The 16,930-nt window shown below is 30.7% G+C and overlaps 1 protein-coding gene across 2 annotated transcripts in view; it reads left to right on the forward strand.

Annotated features, from left to right (window-relative positions):
• The window catches only part of LOC149654705 (oxysterol-binding protein-related protein 1-like), a 169,354-nt gene that overhangs the window by 6,338 nt on the left and 146,086 nt on the right, over positions 1 to 16,930 (forward strand). The gene's annotated exons all lie outside the window — the stretch shown is intronic.

Here is a 16,930-nt window from a genome sequence, read left to right on the forward strand (position 1 = left end):
ATTCGCCCCACATTTCTAGCAGATTTATCTCCAGTCCAAACAAACGTAGCCTGTACGGAGTTAATTGAAAGACATAGAAACTCATAGAAACACATAGAAACTCATAGAACGACTTAGGAACACAGAAACACATAGGAACACATAGAAACACATAGAAACTCATAGAAACACATAGAAACTCATAGAAACACATAGAAACTCATAGAAACACAGAAACTCATAGAAACTCATAGAAAGACTTAGAAAGACATAGAAACACATAGAAAGACATAGAAACACATAGAAACTCATAAAAAGACATAGAAAGACATAGAAACACATAGAAACTGATAGAAAGACTTAGAAAGACAAAGAAACACATAGAAACTCATAGAAACTGATAGAAAGACATAGAAACTCATAGAAACACATAGAAACTGATAGAAAGACTTAGAAAGACAAAGAAACACATAGAAACTGATAGAAACTGATAGAAAGACTTAGAAAGACATAGAAACACATAGAAAGTCATAGAAACACATAGAAACTCATAGAAACACATAGAAACTCATAGAAAGACATTGAAACTCATAGAAACACATAGGAACACATGGAACACATAGAAAGTCATAGAAACACAGAAACACATAGAAATTCATAGAAACTCATAGAATCACATAGAAACTAATAGAAAGACATAGAAACATAGAAACTCATAGAAACCCAGAAACTTATAGAAACTCATAGAAACACATAGAAACACATGGAACACAGAAAGTCATAGAAACACATAGAAAGACAGAAACACAGAAAGACATAGAAAGACATAGAAAAAAATAGAAAAACATAGAAACTCATAGAAACACAGAAACACATAGAAAGTCATAGAAACACAGAAACACATAGAAAGTCATAGAAACACAGAAACACATAGAAAGTCATAGAAACACAGAAAGTCATAGAAACACATAGAAAGTCATAGAAACACATACAAAGACATAGAAACACAGAATCTCATAGAAACTCATAGAAACACATATAATCTCATAAAAACTCATAGAAGGACATAGAAACACATAGAAAGTCATAGAAACGCATAGAAACAAATAGAAACACATAGAAACTCATAGAAAGTCATAGAAAGACATAGAAAGTCATAGAATCGCATAGAAACACAGAAAGTCATAGAAACACATAGAAAGACAGAAACTCATAGAAACTCATAGAAACACATAGAAAGACATAGAAACACATAGAAACACATAGAAAGACATAGAAAAACATAGAAAGTCATAGAAACACATAGAAAGACATAGAAACTCATAGAAACTCATAGAAAGTCATAGAAACACATAGAAAGTCATAGAAAAGCATAGAAAGACAGAAACTCATAGAAACACAGAATCTCATAGAAACTCATAGAAACTCATAGAAACACATAGAATCTCATAAAAACTCATAGAAGGACATAGAAAGACAGAAACACATAGAAACACATAGAAACTCATAGAAACTCATAGAAACATAGAAACTCATAGAAACTCATAGAAACACAAACTCATAGAAAGTCATAGAAACACATAGAAAGACATAGAAAATCCTAGAAAGACAGAAACTCATAGAAACACATAATCTCATAGAAACTCATAGAAGGACATAGAAACACAGAAAGACATAGAAACACAAACTCATAGAAACTCATAGAAACACATAGAAAGACATAGAAACACATAGAAACACAGAAACACATAGAAAGACATAGAAAGACATAGAAACACATAGAAACTCATAGAAACACAGAAACACATAGAAAGACATAGAAAGACATAGAAAAACATAGAAAAACATAGCAACTCATAGAAACACATAGAAACACAGAAAGTCATAGAAAGTCAGAGAAACACATAGAAAGTCATAGAAACACATAGAAAGTCATAGAAAAACATAGAAAGACATAGAAACTCATAGAAACACAGAATCTCATAGAAACTCATAGAATCTCATAGAATCTCATAAAAACTCATAGAAGGACATAGAAACACATAGAAAGTCATAGAAACACATAGAAAGTCATAGAAACGCATAGAAACACAGAAAGTCATAGAAACACATAGAAAGACATAGAAACACATAGAAAGACATAGAAACTCATAGAAAGTCATAGAAACACAGAAAGTCATAGAAACGCATAGAAACACATAGAAAGTCATAGAAACGCATAGAAACACATAGAAAGTCATAGAAACACATAGAAAGTCATAGAAACACATAGAAAGACAAACTCATAGAAACACATAGAAACTCATAGAAAGTCATAGAAACACATAGAAAGACATAGAAAATCATAGAAAATCATAGAAACACAGAAACACATAGAAAGACATAGAAAAACATAGAAACTCATAGAAACTCAGAGAAACCCATAGAAAGACATAGAAACTCATAGAAACTCATAGAAACACATAGAAAGTCATAGAAAGTCATAGAAACACATAGAAAGTCATAGAAACACATAGAAAGTCATAGAAACACATAGAAAGTCATAGAAACACATAGAAAGTCATAGAAACACATAGAAAGTCATAGAAAAGCATAGAAAGACATAGAAACTCATAGAAACACAGAATCTCATAGAAACTCATAGAAACACAGAATCTCATAAAAACTCATAGAAGGACATAGAAAGACAGAAACACATAGAAACACATAGAAACTCATAGAAACTCATAGAAACACAGAAACTCATAGAAAGTCATAGAAACACATAGAAAGACATAGAAAATCCTAGAAAGACATAGAAACACATAGAAAGACAAACTCATAGAAACACATAGAAAGACAGAAACTCATAGAAACACATAATCTCATAGAAACTAGTAGAAGGACATAGAAACACATAGAAACACATAGAAACACAAACTCATAGAAACTCATAGAAACACATAGAAAGACATAGAAAGACATAGAAAGACATAGAAACACATAGAAACACAGAAACACATAGAAAGACATAGAAAGACATAGAAAAACATAGAAAAACATAGAAACTCATAGAAACACATAGAAACACATAGAAACACATAGAAAGACATAGAAAAACATAGAAAAACATAGAAAAACATAGAAAAACATAGCAACTCATAGAAACACAGAAACACAGTAAGTCATAGAAAGTCAGAGAAACACATAGAAAGTCATAGAAACACATAGAAAGTCATAGAAAAACATAGAAAGACATAGAAACTCATAGAAACACAGAATCTCATAGAAACTCATAGAATCTCATAGAAACTCATAGAAACACAGAATCTCATAAAAACTCATAGAAGGACATAGAAACACATAGAAAGTCATAGAAACACATAGAAAGTCATAGAAACACATAGAAAGACAGAAACTCATAGAAAGACAGAAACTCATAGAAAGACATAAACTCATAGAAAGACATAGAAACTCATAGAAAGTCATAGAAACTCATAGAAAGTCATAGAAACGCGTAGAAAGACATAGAAGGTCATAGAAACACATAGAAAGACATAGAAACTCATAGAAAGTCATAGAAACACATAGAAAGTCATAGAAACACATAGAAAGACATAGAAACTCATAGAAACTCATAGAAAGTCATAGAAACACATAGAAAGACATAAAAAGTCATAGAAACACATAGAAAGGCATAGAAACTCATAGAAACTCATAGAAAGTCATAGAAAGTCATAGAAACACATAGAAAGACATAGAAAATCATAGAAACACATAGAAAGAGATAGAAACACATAGAAAGACATCGAAAAACATAGAAACTCATAGAAACACATAGAAAGTCATAGAAAAACATAGAAAGTCATAGAAAAGCATAGAAAGACAGAATCTCATAGAAACTCATAGAAACACAGAATCTCATAGAAACACAGAATCTCATAGAAACTCATAGAATCTCATAAAAACTCATAGAAGGACATAGAAAGACATAGAAAGACAGAAACTCATAGAAACACAGAAACTCATAGAAAGACATAGAAAATCCTAGAAAGACATAGAAACACATAGAAACACAGAAACTCATAGAAACACAATCTCATAGAAACTCATAGAAGGGCATAGAAGGACATAGAAACACATAGAAACACATAGAAAGACATAGAAACACAGAAACTCATAGAAACTCATAGAAACACATAGAAAGACATAGAAAGACATAGAAACACATAGAAAGACATAGAAACACATAGAAAGACATAGAAACACATAGAAAGACATAGAAAGACATAGAAAGACATAGAAACACAGAAAGACATAGAAAATCATAGAAACACATAGAATGACATAGAAACACAGAAAGACATAGAAAGACATAGAAAAACATAGAAACACATAGAAACACATAGAAAGACATAGAAAGACATAGAAAATCATAGAAACACAGAATGACATAGAAACACATAGAAAGACATAGAAAAACATAGAAAAACATAGAAACTCATAGAAACACAGAAACACATAGAAACACATAGAAAGTCATAGAAACACATAGAAACACAGAAAGTCATAGAAACACATAGAAACTCATAGAAACACATAGAAAGACATAGAAACTCATAGAAACACAGAATATCATAGAAACTCATAGAAACGCATATAATCTCATAAAAACTCATAGAAGGACATAGAAACACATAGAAAGTCATAGAAACGCATAGAAACACATAGAAAGTCATAGAAACGCATAGAAACACATAGAAAGTCATAGAAACACATAGAAAGACATAGAAACTCATAGAAACTCATAGAAAGTCATAGAAACGCATAGAAACACATAGAAACACATAGAAAGTCATAGAAACTCATAGAAAGACATTGAAACTCATAGAAAGACATCGAAAAACATAGAAACTCATAGAAACACATAGAAAGACATAGAAACACATAGAAAGACATCGAAAAACATAGAAACTCATAGAAACTCATAGAAACTCATAGAAACACATAGAAAATCATAGAAAGACATAGAAAAACATAGAAAGACATAGAAACACAGAAACACATAGAAAGTCATGGAAAGTCATAGAAACACAGAAACACATAGAAAGTCATAGAAACGCATAGAAACACATAGAAAGTCATAGAAACACATAGAAAGACAGAAACTCATAGAAACACATAGAAACTCATAGAAAGTCATAGAAACACATAGAAAGACATAGAAAAACATAGAAACACATAGAAACTCATAGAAACTCATAGAAACATAGAAACTCATAGAAACTCATAGAAACACAAACTCATAGAAAGTCATAGAAACACATAGAAAGACATAGAAAATCCTAGAAAGACAGAAACTCATAGAAACACATAATCTCATAGAAACTCATAGAAGGACATAGAAACACATAGAAAGACATAGAAACACAAACTCATAGAAACTCATAGAAACACATAGAAAGACATAGAAACACAGAAACACAGAAACACATAGAAAGACATAGAAAGACATAGAAACACATAGAAACTCATAGAAACACAGAAACACATAGAAATACATAGAAAGACATAGAAAAACATAAAAACATAGCAACTCATAGAAACACATAGAAACACAGAAAGTCATAGAAAGTCAGAGAAACACATAGAAAGTCATAGAAACACATAGAAAGTCATAGAAAAACATAGAAAGACATAGAAACTCATAGAAACACAGAATCTCATAGAAACTCATAGAATCTCATAGAATCTCATAAAAACTCATAGAAGGACATAGAAACACATAGAAAGTCATAGAAACACATAGAAAGTCATAGAAACACATAGAAAGTCATAGAAACGCATAGAAACACAGAAAGTCATAGAAACACATAGAAAGACATAGAAACACATAGAAAGACATAGAAACTCATAGAAAGTCATAGAAACACAGAAAGTCATAGAAACGCATAGAAACACATAGAAAGTCATAGAAACGCATAGAAACACATAGAAAGTCATAGAAACACATAGAAAGTCATAGAAACACATAGAAAGACAGAAACTCATAGAAACACATAGAAACTCATAGAAAGTCATAGAAACACATAGAAACACATAGAAAGACAAACTCATAGAAACACATAGAAAGACAGAAACTCATAGAAACACATAATCTCATAGAAACTAGTAGAAGGACATAGAAACACATAGAAACACATAGAAACACAAACTCATAGAAACTCATAGAAACACATAGAAAGACATAGAAAGACATAGAAAGACATAGAAACACAGAAACACAGAAACACATAGAAAGACATAGAAAGACATAGAAAAACATAGAAAAACATAGAAACTCATAGAAACACATAGAAACACATAGAAACACATAGAAAGACATAGAAAAACATAGAAAAACATAGAAAAACATAGCAACTCATAGAAACACAGAAACACAGTAAGTCATAGAAAGTCAGAGAAACACATAGAAAGTCATAGAAACACATAGAAAGTCATAGAAAAACATAGAAAGACATAGAAACTCATAGAAACACAGAATCTCATAGAAACTCATAGAATCTCATAGAAACTCATAGAAACACAGAATCTCATAAAAACTCATAGAAGGACATAGAAACACATAGAAAGTCATAGAAACACATAGAAAGTCATAGAAACACATAGAAAGACAGAAACTCATAGAAAGACAGAAACTCATAGAAAGACATAAACTCATAGAAAGACAGAAACTCATAGAAAGTCATAGAAACTCATAGAAAGTCATAGAAACGCGTAGAAAGACATAGAAGGTCATAGAAACACATAGAAAGACATAGAAACTCATAGAAAGTCATAGAAACACATAGAAAGTCATAGAAACACATAGAAAGACATAGAAACTCATAGAAACTCATAGAAAGTCATAGAAACACATAGAAAGACATAAAAAGTCATAGAAACACATAGAAAGGCATAGAAACTCATAGAAACTCATAGAAAGTCATAGAAAGTCATAGAAACACATAGAAAGACATAGAAAATCATAGAAACACATAGAAAGAGATAGAAACACATAGAAAGACATCGAAAAACATAGAAACTCATAGAAACACATAGAAAGTCATAGAAAAACATAGAAAGTCATAGAAAAGCATAGAAAGACAGAATCTCATAGAAACTCATAGAAACACAGAATCTCATAGAAACACAGAATCTCATAGAAACTCATAGAATCTCATAAAAACTCATAGAAGGACATAGAAAGACATAGAAAGACAGAAACTCATAGAAACACAGAAACTCATAGAAAGACATAGAAAATCCTAGAAAGACATAGAAACACATAGAAACACAGAAACTCATAGAAACACAATCTCATAGAAACTCATAGAAGGGCATAGAAGGACATAGAAACACATAGAAACACATAGAAAGACATAGAAACACAGAAACTCATAGAAACTCATAGAAACACATAGAAAGACATAGAAAGACATAGAAACACATAGAAAGACATAGAAACACATAGAAAGACATAGAAACACATAGAAAGACATAGAAAGACATAGAAAGACATAGAAACACAGAAAGACATAGAAAATCATAGAAACACATAGAATGACATAGAAACACAGAAAGACATAGAAAGACATAGAAAGACATAGAAAAACATAGAAACACATAGAAACACATAGAAAGACATAGAAAGACATAGAAAATCATAGAAACACAGAATGACATAGAAACACATAGAAAGACATAGAAAAACATAGAAAAACATAGAAACTCATAGAAACACAGAAACACATAGAAACACATAGAAAGTCATAGAAACACATAGAAACACAGAAAGTCATAGAAACACATAGAAACTCATAGAAACACATAGAAAGACATAGAAACTCATAGAAACACAGAATATCATAGAAACTCATAGAAACGCATATAATCTCATAAAAACTCATAGAAGGACATAGAAACACATAGAAAGTCATAGAAACGCATAGAAACACATAGAAAGTCATAGAAACGCATAGAAACACATAGAAAGTCATAGAAACACATAGAAAGACATAGAAACTCATAGAAACTCATAGAAAGTCATAGAAACGCATAGAAACACATAGAAACACATAGAAAGTCATAGAAACTCATAGAAAGACATTGAAACTCATAGAAAGACATCGAAAAACATAGAAACTCATAGAAACACATAGAAAGACATAGAAACACATAGAAAGACATCGAAAAACATAGAAACTCATAGAAACTCATAGAAACTCATAGAAACACATAGAAAATCATAGAAAGACATAGAAAAACATAGAAAGACATAGAAACACAGAAACACATAGAAAGTCATGGAAAGTCATAGAAACACAGAAACACATAGAAAGTCATAGAAACGCATAGAAACACATAGAAAGTCATAGAAACACATAGAAAGACAGAAACTCATAGAAACACATAGAAACTCATAGAAAGTCATAGAAACACATAGAAAGACATAGAAAAACATAGAAACACATAGAAACTCATAGAAACTCATAGAAACATAGAAACTCATAGAAACTCATAGAAACACAAACTCATAGAAAGTCATAGAAACACATAGAAAGACATAGAAAATCCTAGAAAGACAGAAACTCATAGAAACACATAATCTCATAGAAACTCATAGAAGGACATAGAAACACATAGAAAGACATAGAAACACAAACTCATAGAAACTCATAGAAACACATAGAAAGACATAGAAACACAGAAACACAGAAACACATAGAAAGACATAGAAAGACATAGAAACACATAGAAACTCATAGAAACACAGAAACACATAGAAAGACATAGAAAGACATAGAAAAACATAGCAACTCATAGAAACACATAGAAACACAGAAAGTCATAGAAAGTCAGAGAAACACATAGAAAGTCATAGAAACACATAGAAAGTCATAGAAAAACATAGAAAGACATAGAAACTCATAGAAACACAGAATCTCATAGAAACTCATAGAATCTCATAGAATCTCATAAAAACTCATAGAAGGACATAGAAACACATAGAAAGTCATAGAAACACATAGAAAGTCATAGAAACACATAGAAAGTCATAGAAACGCATAGAAACACAGAAAGTCATAGAAACACATAGAAAGACATAGAAACACATAGAAAGACAGAAACTCATAGAAAGTCATAGAAACACAGAAAGTCATAGAAACGCATAGAAACACATAGAAAGTCATAGAAACGCATAGAAACACATAGAAAGTCATAGAAACACATAGAAAGTCATAGAAACACATAGAAAGACAGAAACTCATAGAAACACATAGAAACTCATAGAAAGTCATAGAAACACATAGAAAGACATAGAAAATCATAGAAACACATAGAAACACATAGAAACACATAGAAAGACATAGAAAAACATAGAAACTCATAGAAACTCAGAGAAACCCATAGAAAGACATAGAAACTCATAGAAACTCATAGAAACACATAGAAAGTCATAGAAAGTCATAGAAACACATAGAAAGTCATAGAAACACATAGAAAGTCATAGAAACACATAGAAAGTCATAGAAACACATAGAAACACATAGAAAGTCATAGAAACACATAGAAAGTCATAGAAAAGCATAGAAAGACATAGAAACTCATAGAAACACAGAATCTCATAGAAACTCATAGAAACACAGAATCTCATAAAAACTCATAGAAGGACATAGAAAGACAGAAACACATAGAAACACATAGAAACACATAGAAACTCATAGAAACTCATAGAAACACAGAAACTCATAGAAAGTCATAGAAACACATAGAAAGACATAGAAAATCCTAGAAAGACATAGAAACACATAGAAAGACAAACTCATAGAAACACATAGAAAGACAGAAACTCATAGAAACACATAATCTCATAGAAACTAGTAGAAGGACATAGAAACACATAGAAACACAAACTCATAGAAACTCATAGAAACACATAGAAAGACATAGAAAGACATAGAAAGACATAGAAACACATAGAAACACAGAAACACATAGAAAGACATAGAAAGACATAGAAAAACATAGAAAAACATAGAAACTCATAGAAACACATAGAAACACATAGAAACACATAGAAAGACATAGAAAAACATAGAAAAACATAGAAAAACATAGCAACTCATAGAAACACAGAAACACAGTAAGTCATAGAAAGTCAGAGAAACACATAGAAAGTCATAGAAACACATAGAAAGTCATAGAAAAACATAGAAAGACATAGAAACTCATAGAAACACAGAATCTCATAGAAACTCATAGAATCTCATAGAAACTCATAGAAACACAGAATCTCATAAAAACTCATAGAAGGACATAGAAACACATAGAAAGTCATAGAAACACATAGAAAGTCATAGAAACACATAGAAAGACAGAAACTCATAGAAAGACAGAAACTCATAGAAAGACATAAACTCATAGAAAGACATAGAAACTCATAGAAAGTCATAGAAACTCATAGAAAGTCATAGAAACGCGTAGAAAGACATAGAAGGTCATAGAAACACATAGAAAGACATAGAAACTCATAGAAAGTCATAGAAACACATAGAAAGTCATAGAAACACATAGAAAGACATAGAAACTCATAGAAACTCATAGAAAGTCATAGAAAGACATAGAAAGACATAAAAAGTCATAGAAACACATAGAAAGGCATAGAAACTCATAGAAACTCATAGAAAGTCATAGAAAGTCATAGAAACACATAGAAAGACATAGAAAATCATAGAAACACATAGAAAGAGATAGAAACACATAGAAAGACATCGAAAAACATAGAAACTCATAGAAACACATAGAAAGTCATAGAAAAACATAGAAAGTCATAGAAAAGCATAGAAAGACAGAATCTCATAGAAACTCATAGAAACACAGAATCTCATAGAAACACAGAATCTCATAGAAACTCATAGAATCTCATAAAAACTCATAGAAGGACATAGAAAGACATAGAAAGACAGAAACTCATAGAAACACAGAAACTCATAGAAAGACATAGAAAATCCTAGAAAGACATAGAAACACATAGAAACACAGAAACTCATAGAAACACAATCTCATAGAAACTCATAGAAGGGCATAGAAGGACATAGAAACACATAGAAACACATAGAAAGACATAGAAACACAGAAACTCATAGAAACTCATAGAAACACATAGAAAGACATAGAAAGACATAGAAACACATAGAAAGACATAGAAACACATAGAAAGACATAGAAACACATAGAAAGACATAGAAACACATAGAAAGACATAGAAACACATAGAAAGACATAGAAAGACATAGAAAGACATAGAAACACAGAAAGACATAGAAAATCATAGAAACACATAGAATGACATAGAAACACAGAAAGACATAGAAAGACATAGAAAGACATAGAAAAACATAGAAACACATAGAAACACATAGAAAGACATAGAAAGACATAGAAAATCATAGAAACACAGAATGACATAGAAACACATAGAAAGACATAGAAAAACATAGAAAAACATAGAAACTCATAGAAACACAGAAACACATAGAAACACATAGAAAGTCATAGAAACACATAGAAACACAGAAAGTCATAGAAACACATAGAAACTCATAGAAACACATAGAAAGACATAGAAACTCATAGAAACACAGAATATCATAGAAACTCATAGAAACGCATATAATCTCATAAAAACTCATAGAAGGACATAGAAACACATAGAAAGTCATAGAAACGCATAGAAACACATAGAAAGTCATAGAAACGCATAGAAACACATAGAAAGTCATAGAAACACATAGAAAGACATAGAAACTCATAGAAACTCATAGAAAGTCATAGAAACGCATAGAAACACATAGAAACACATAGAAAGTCATAGAAACTCATAGAAAGACATTGAAACTCATAGAAAGACATCGAAAAACATAGAAACTCATAGAAACACATAGAAAGACATAGAAACACATAGAAAGACATCGAAAAACATAGAAACTCATAGAAACTCATAGAAACTCATAGAAACACATAGAAAATCATAGAAAGACATAGAAAAACATAGAAAGACATAGAAACACAGAAACACAGAAAGTCATGGAAAGTCATAGAAACACAGAAACACATAGAAAGTCATAGAAACGCATAGAAACACATAGAAAGTCATAGAAACACATAGAAAGACAGAAACTCATAGAAACACAGAAACTCATAGAAAGTCATAGAAACACATAGAAAGACATAGAAAAACATAGAAACTCATAGAAACTCATAGAAACACATAGAAAGACATAGAAACTCATAGAAACACATAGAAACTCATAGAAACTCATAGAAAGTCATAGAAAGTCATAGAAACACATAGAAAGTCATAGAAACACATAGAAAGTCATAGAAAAGCATAGAAAGACATAGAAACTCATAGAAACACAGAATCTCATAGAAACTCATAGAAACACATAGAAACACAGAAACTCATAGAAAGTCATAGAAACACATAGAAAGACATAGAAAATCCTAGAAAGACATAGAAAGACATAGAAACACATAGAAAGACAGAAACTCATAGAAAGTCATAGAAACACATAGAAAGACATAGAAAATCCTAGAAAGACATAGAAACACATAGAAAGACAGAAACTCATAGAAACACATAATCTCATAGAAACTCATAGAAGGACATAGAAACACATAGAAACACATAGAAACACAGAAACTCATAGAAACTCATAGAAACACACAGAAACACAGAAACACATAGAAAGACATAGAAAGACATAGAAACTCATAGAAACACATAGAAACACAAACTCATAGAAACACATAGAAAGACATAGAAAAACATAGAAAAACATAGAAAAACATAGAAACTCATAGAAACACATAGAAACACAGAAAGTCATAGAAAGTCAGAGAAACACATAGATAGTCATAGAAACACATAGAAAGTCATAGAAACACATAGAAAGTCATAGAAAAACATAGAAAGACATAGAAACTCATAGAAACACAGAATCTCATAAAAACTCATAGAAGGACATAGAAACACATAGAAAGTCATAGAAACGCATAGAAACGCATAGAAACACATAGAAAGTCATAGAAACTCATAGAAACGCATAGAAACGCATAGAAACACATAGAAAGTCATAGAAACTCATAGAAAGACATAGAAACTCATAGAAATTCACAGAAACACATAGAAAGACATAGAAGGTCATAGAAACTCATAGAAAGACAGAAACACATAGAAAGACATAGAAACTCATAGAAACACATAGAAACTCATAGAAACACATAGAAACTCATAGAAAGTCATAGAAACACATAGAAAGACATTGAAAATCATAGAAACACATAGAAAGAGATAGAAACACATAGAAAGACATCGAAAAACATAGAAACTCATAGAAACACTTAGATAGACATAGAAACTCATAGAAAGTCATAGAAACACATAGAAAGACATAGAAACACATAGAAAGACATAGAAAATCCTAGAAAGACATAGAAAGACATAGAAACACATAGAAAGACAGAAACTCATAGAAACACATAATCTCATAGAAACTCATAGAAGGACATAGAAGGACATAGAAGGACATAGAAACACATAGAAACACATAGAAAGACATAGAAAGACAGAAACACAGAAACTCATAGAAACACATAGAAAGACATAGAAACACATAGAAACACATAGAAAGAGATAGAAACACATAGAAAGACATCGAAAAACATAGAAACTCATAGAAACACATAGAAAGTCATAGAAAAACATAGAAAGTCATAGAAAAGCATAGAAAGACAGAATCTCATAGAAACTCATAGAAACACAGAATCTCATAGAAACTCATAGAATCTCATAAAAACTCAGAAGGACATAGAAAGACATAGAAAGACAGAAACTCATAGAAACACAGAAACTCATAGAAAGACATAGAAAATCCTAGAAAGACATAGAAACACATAGAAACACAGAAACTCATAGAAACACAATCTCATAGAAACTCATAGAAGGGCATAGAAGGACATAGAAACACATAGAAACACATAGAAAGACATAGAAACACAGAAACTCATAGAAACTCATAGAAACACATAGAAAGACATAGAAAGACATAGAAACACATAGAAAGACATAGAAACACATAGAAAGACATAGAAACACATAGAAAGACATAGAAAGACATAGAAAGACATAGAAACACATAGAAAGACAGAAAATCATAGAAACACATAGAATGACATAGAAACACAGAAAGACATAGAAAGACATAGAAAGACATAGAAAAACATAGAAACACATAGAAACACATAGAAAGACATAGAAAGACATAGAAAATCATAGAAACACAGAATGACATAGAAACACATAGAAAGACATAGAAAAACATAGAAAAACATAGAAACTCATAGAAACACAGAAACACATAGAAACACATAGAAAGTCATAGAAACACATAGAAACACAGAAAGTCATAGAAACACATAGAAACTCATAGAAACACATAGAAAGACATAGAAACTCATAGAAACACAGAATATCATAGAAACTCATAGAAACGCATATAATCTCATAAAAACTCATAGAAGGACATAGAAACACACAGAAAGTCATAGAAACGCATAGAAACACATAGAAAGTCATAGAAACGCATAGAAACACATAGAAAGTCATAGAAACACATAGAAAGACATAGAAACTCATAGAAACTCATAGAAAGTCATAGAAACGCATAGAAACACATAGAAACACATAGAAAGTCATAGAAACTCATAGAAAGACATTGAAACTCATAGAAAGACATCGAAAAACATAGAAACTCATAGAAACACATAGAAAGACATAGAAACACATAGAAAGACATCGAAAAACATAGAAACTCATAGAAACTCATAGAAACTCATAGAAACACAGAAAATCATAGAAAGACATAGAAAAACATAGAAAGACATAGAAACACAGAAACACATAGAAAGTCATGGAAAGTCATAGAAACACAGAAACACAGAAAGTCATAGAAACGCATAGAAACACATAGAAAGTCATAGAAACACATAGAAAGACAGAAACTCATAGAAACACATAGAAACTCATAGAAAGTCATAGAAACACATAGAAAGACATAGAAAAACATAGAAACACAGAAACTCATAGAAACTCATAGAAACATAGAAACTCATAGAAACTCATAGAAACACAAACTCATAGAAAGTCATAGAAACACATAGAAAGACATAGAAAATCCTAGAAAGACAGAAACTCATAGAAACACATAATCTCATAGAAACTCATAGAAGGACATAGAAACACATAGAAAGACATAGAAACACAAACTCATAGAAACTCATAGAAACACATAGAAAGACAGAAACACATAGAAAGACATAGAAAGACATAGAAACACATAGAAACTCATAGAAACACAGAAACACATAGAAAGACATAGAAAGACATAGAAAAACATAGAAAAACATAGCAACTCATAGAAACACATAGAAACACAGAAAGTCATAGAAAGTCAGAGAAACACATAGAAAGTCATAGAAACACATAGAAAGTCATAGAAAAACATAGAAAGACAGAAACTCATAGAAACACAGAATCTCATAGAAACTCATAGAATCTCATAGAATCTCATAAAAACTCATAGAAGGACATAGAAACACATAGAAAGTCATAGAAACACATAGAAAGTCATAGAAACGCATAGAAACACAGAAAGTCATAGAAACACATAGAAAGACATAGAAACACATAGAAAGACATAGAAACTCATAGAAAGTCATAGAAACACAGAAAGTCATAGAAACGCATAGAAACACATAGAAAGTCATAGAAACGCATAGAAACACATAGAAAGTCATAGAAACACATAGAAAGTCATAGAAACACATAGAAAGACAGAAACTCATAGAAACACATAGAAACTCATAGAAAGTCATAGAAACACATAGAAAGACATAGAAAATCATAGAAACACATAGAAACACATAGAAACACATAGAAAGACATAGAAAAACATAGAAACTCATAGAAACTCAGAGAAACCCATAGAAAGACATAGAAACTCATAGAAACTCATAGAAACACATAGAAAGTCATAGAAAGTCATAGAAACACATAGAAAGTCATAGAAACACATAGAAAGTCATAGAAACACATAGAAAGTCATAGAAACACATAGAAAGTCATAGAAACACATAGAAAGTCATAGAAAAGCATAGAAAGACATAGAAACTCATAGAAACACAGAATCTCATAGAAACTCATAGAAACACAGAATCTCATAAAAACTCATAGAAGGACATAGAAAGACAGAAACACATAGAAACACATAGAAACTCATAGAAACTCATAGAAACACAGAAACTCATAGAAAGTCATAGAAACACATAGAAAGACATAGAAAATCCTAGAAAGACATAGAAACACATAGAAAGACAAACTCATAGAAACACATAATCTCATAGAAACTAGTAGAAGGACATAGAAACACATAGAAACACATAGAAACACAAACTCATAGAAACTCATAGAAACTCATAGAAACACATAGAAAGACATAGAAAGACATAGAAAGACATAGAAAGACATAGAAAGACATAGAAACACATAGAAACACAGAAACACATAGAAACACATAGAAAGACATCGAAAAACATAGAAACTCATAGAAACACATAGAAAGTCATAGAAAAACATAGAAAGTCATAGAAAAGCATAGAAAGACAGAATCTCATAGAAACTCATAGAAACACAGAATCTCATAGAAACACAGAATCTCATAGAAACTCATAGAATCTCATAAAAACTCATAGAAGGACATAGAAAGACATAGAAAGACAGAAACTCATAGAAACACAGAAACTCATAGAAAGACATAGAAAATCCTAGAAAGACATAGAAACACATAGAAACACAGAAACTCATAGA

This window comes from Phalangium opilio, unplaced genomic scaffold (assembly GCF_054372755.1).
Source record: "Phalangium opilio isolate 3A_F unplaced genomic scaffold, DU_Popi_V2 ptg000079l_1, whole genome shotgun sequence".
In the NCBI taxonomy this organism is placed as follows: domain Eukaryota; kingdom Metazoa; phylum Arthropoda; class Arachnida; order Opiliones; family Phalangiidae; genus Phalangium; species Phalangium opilio.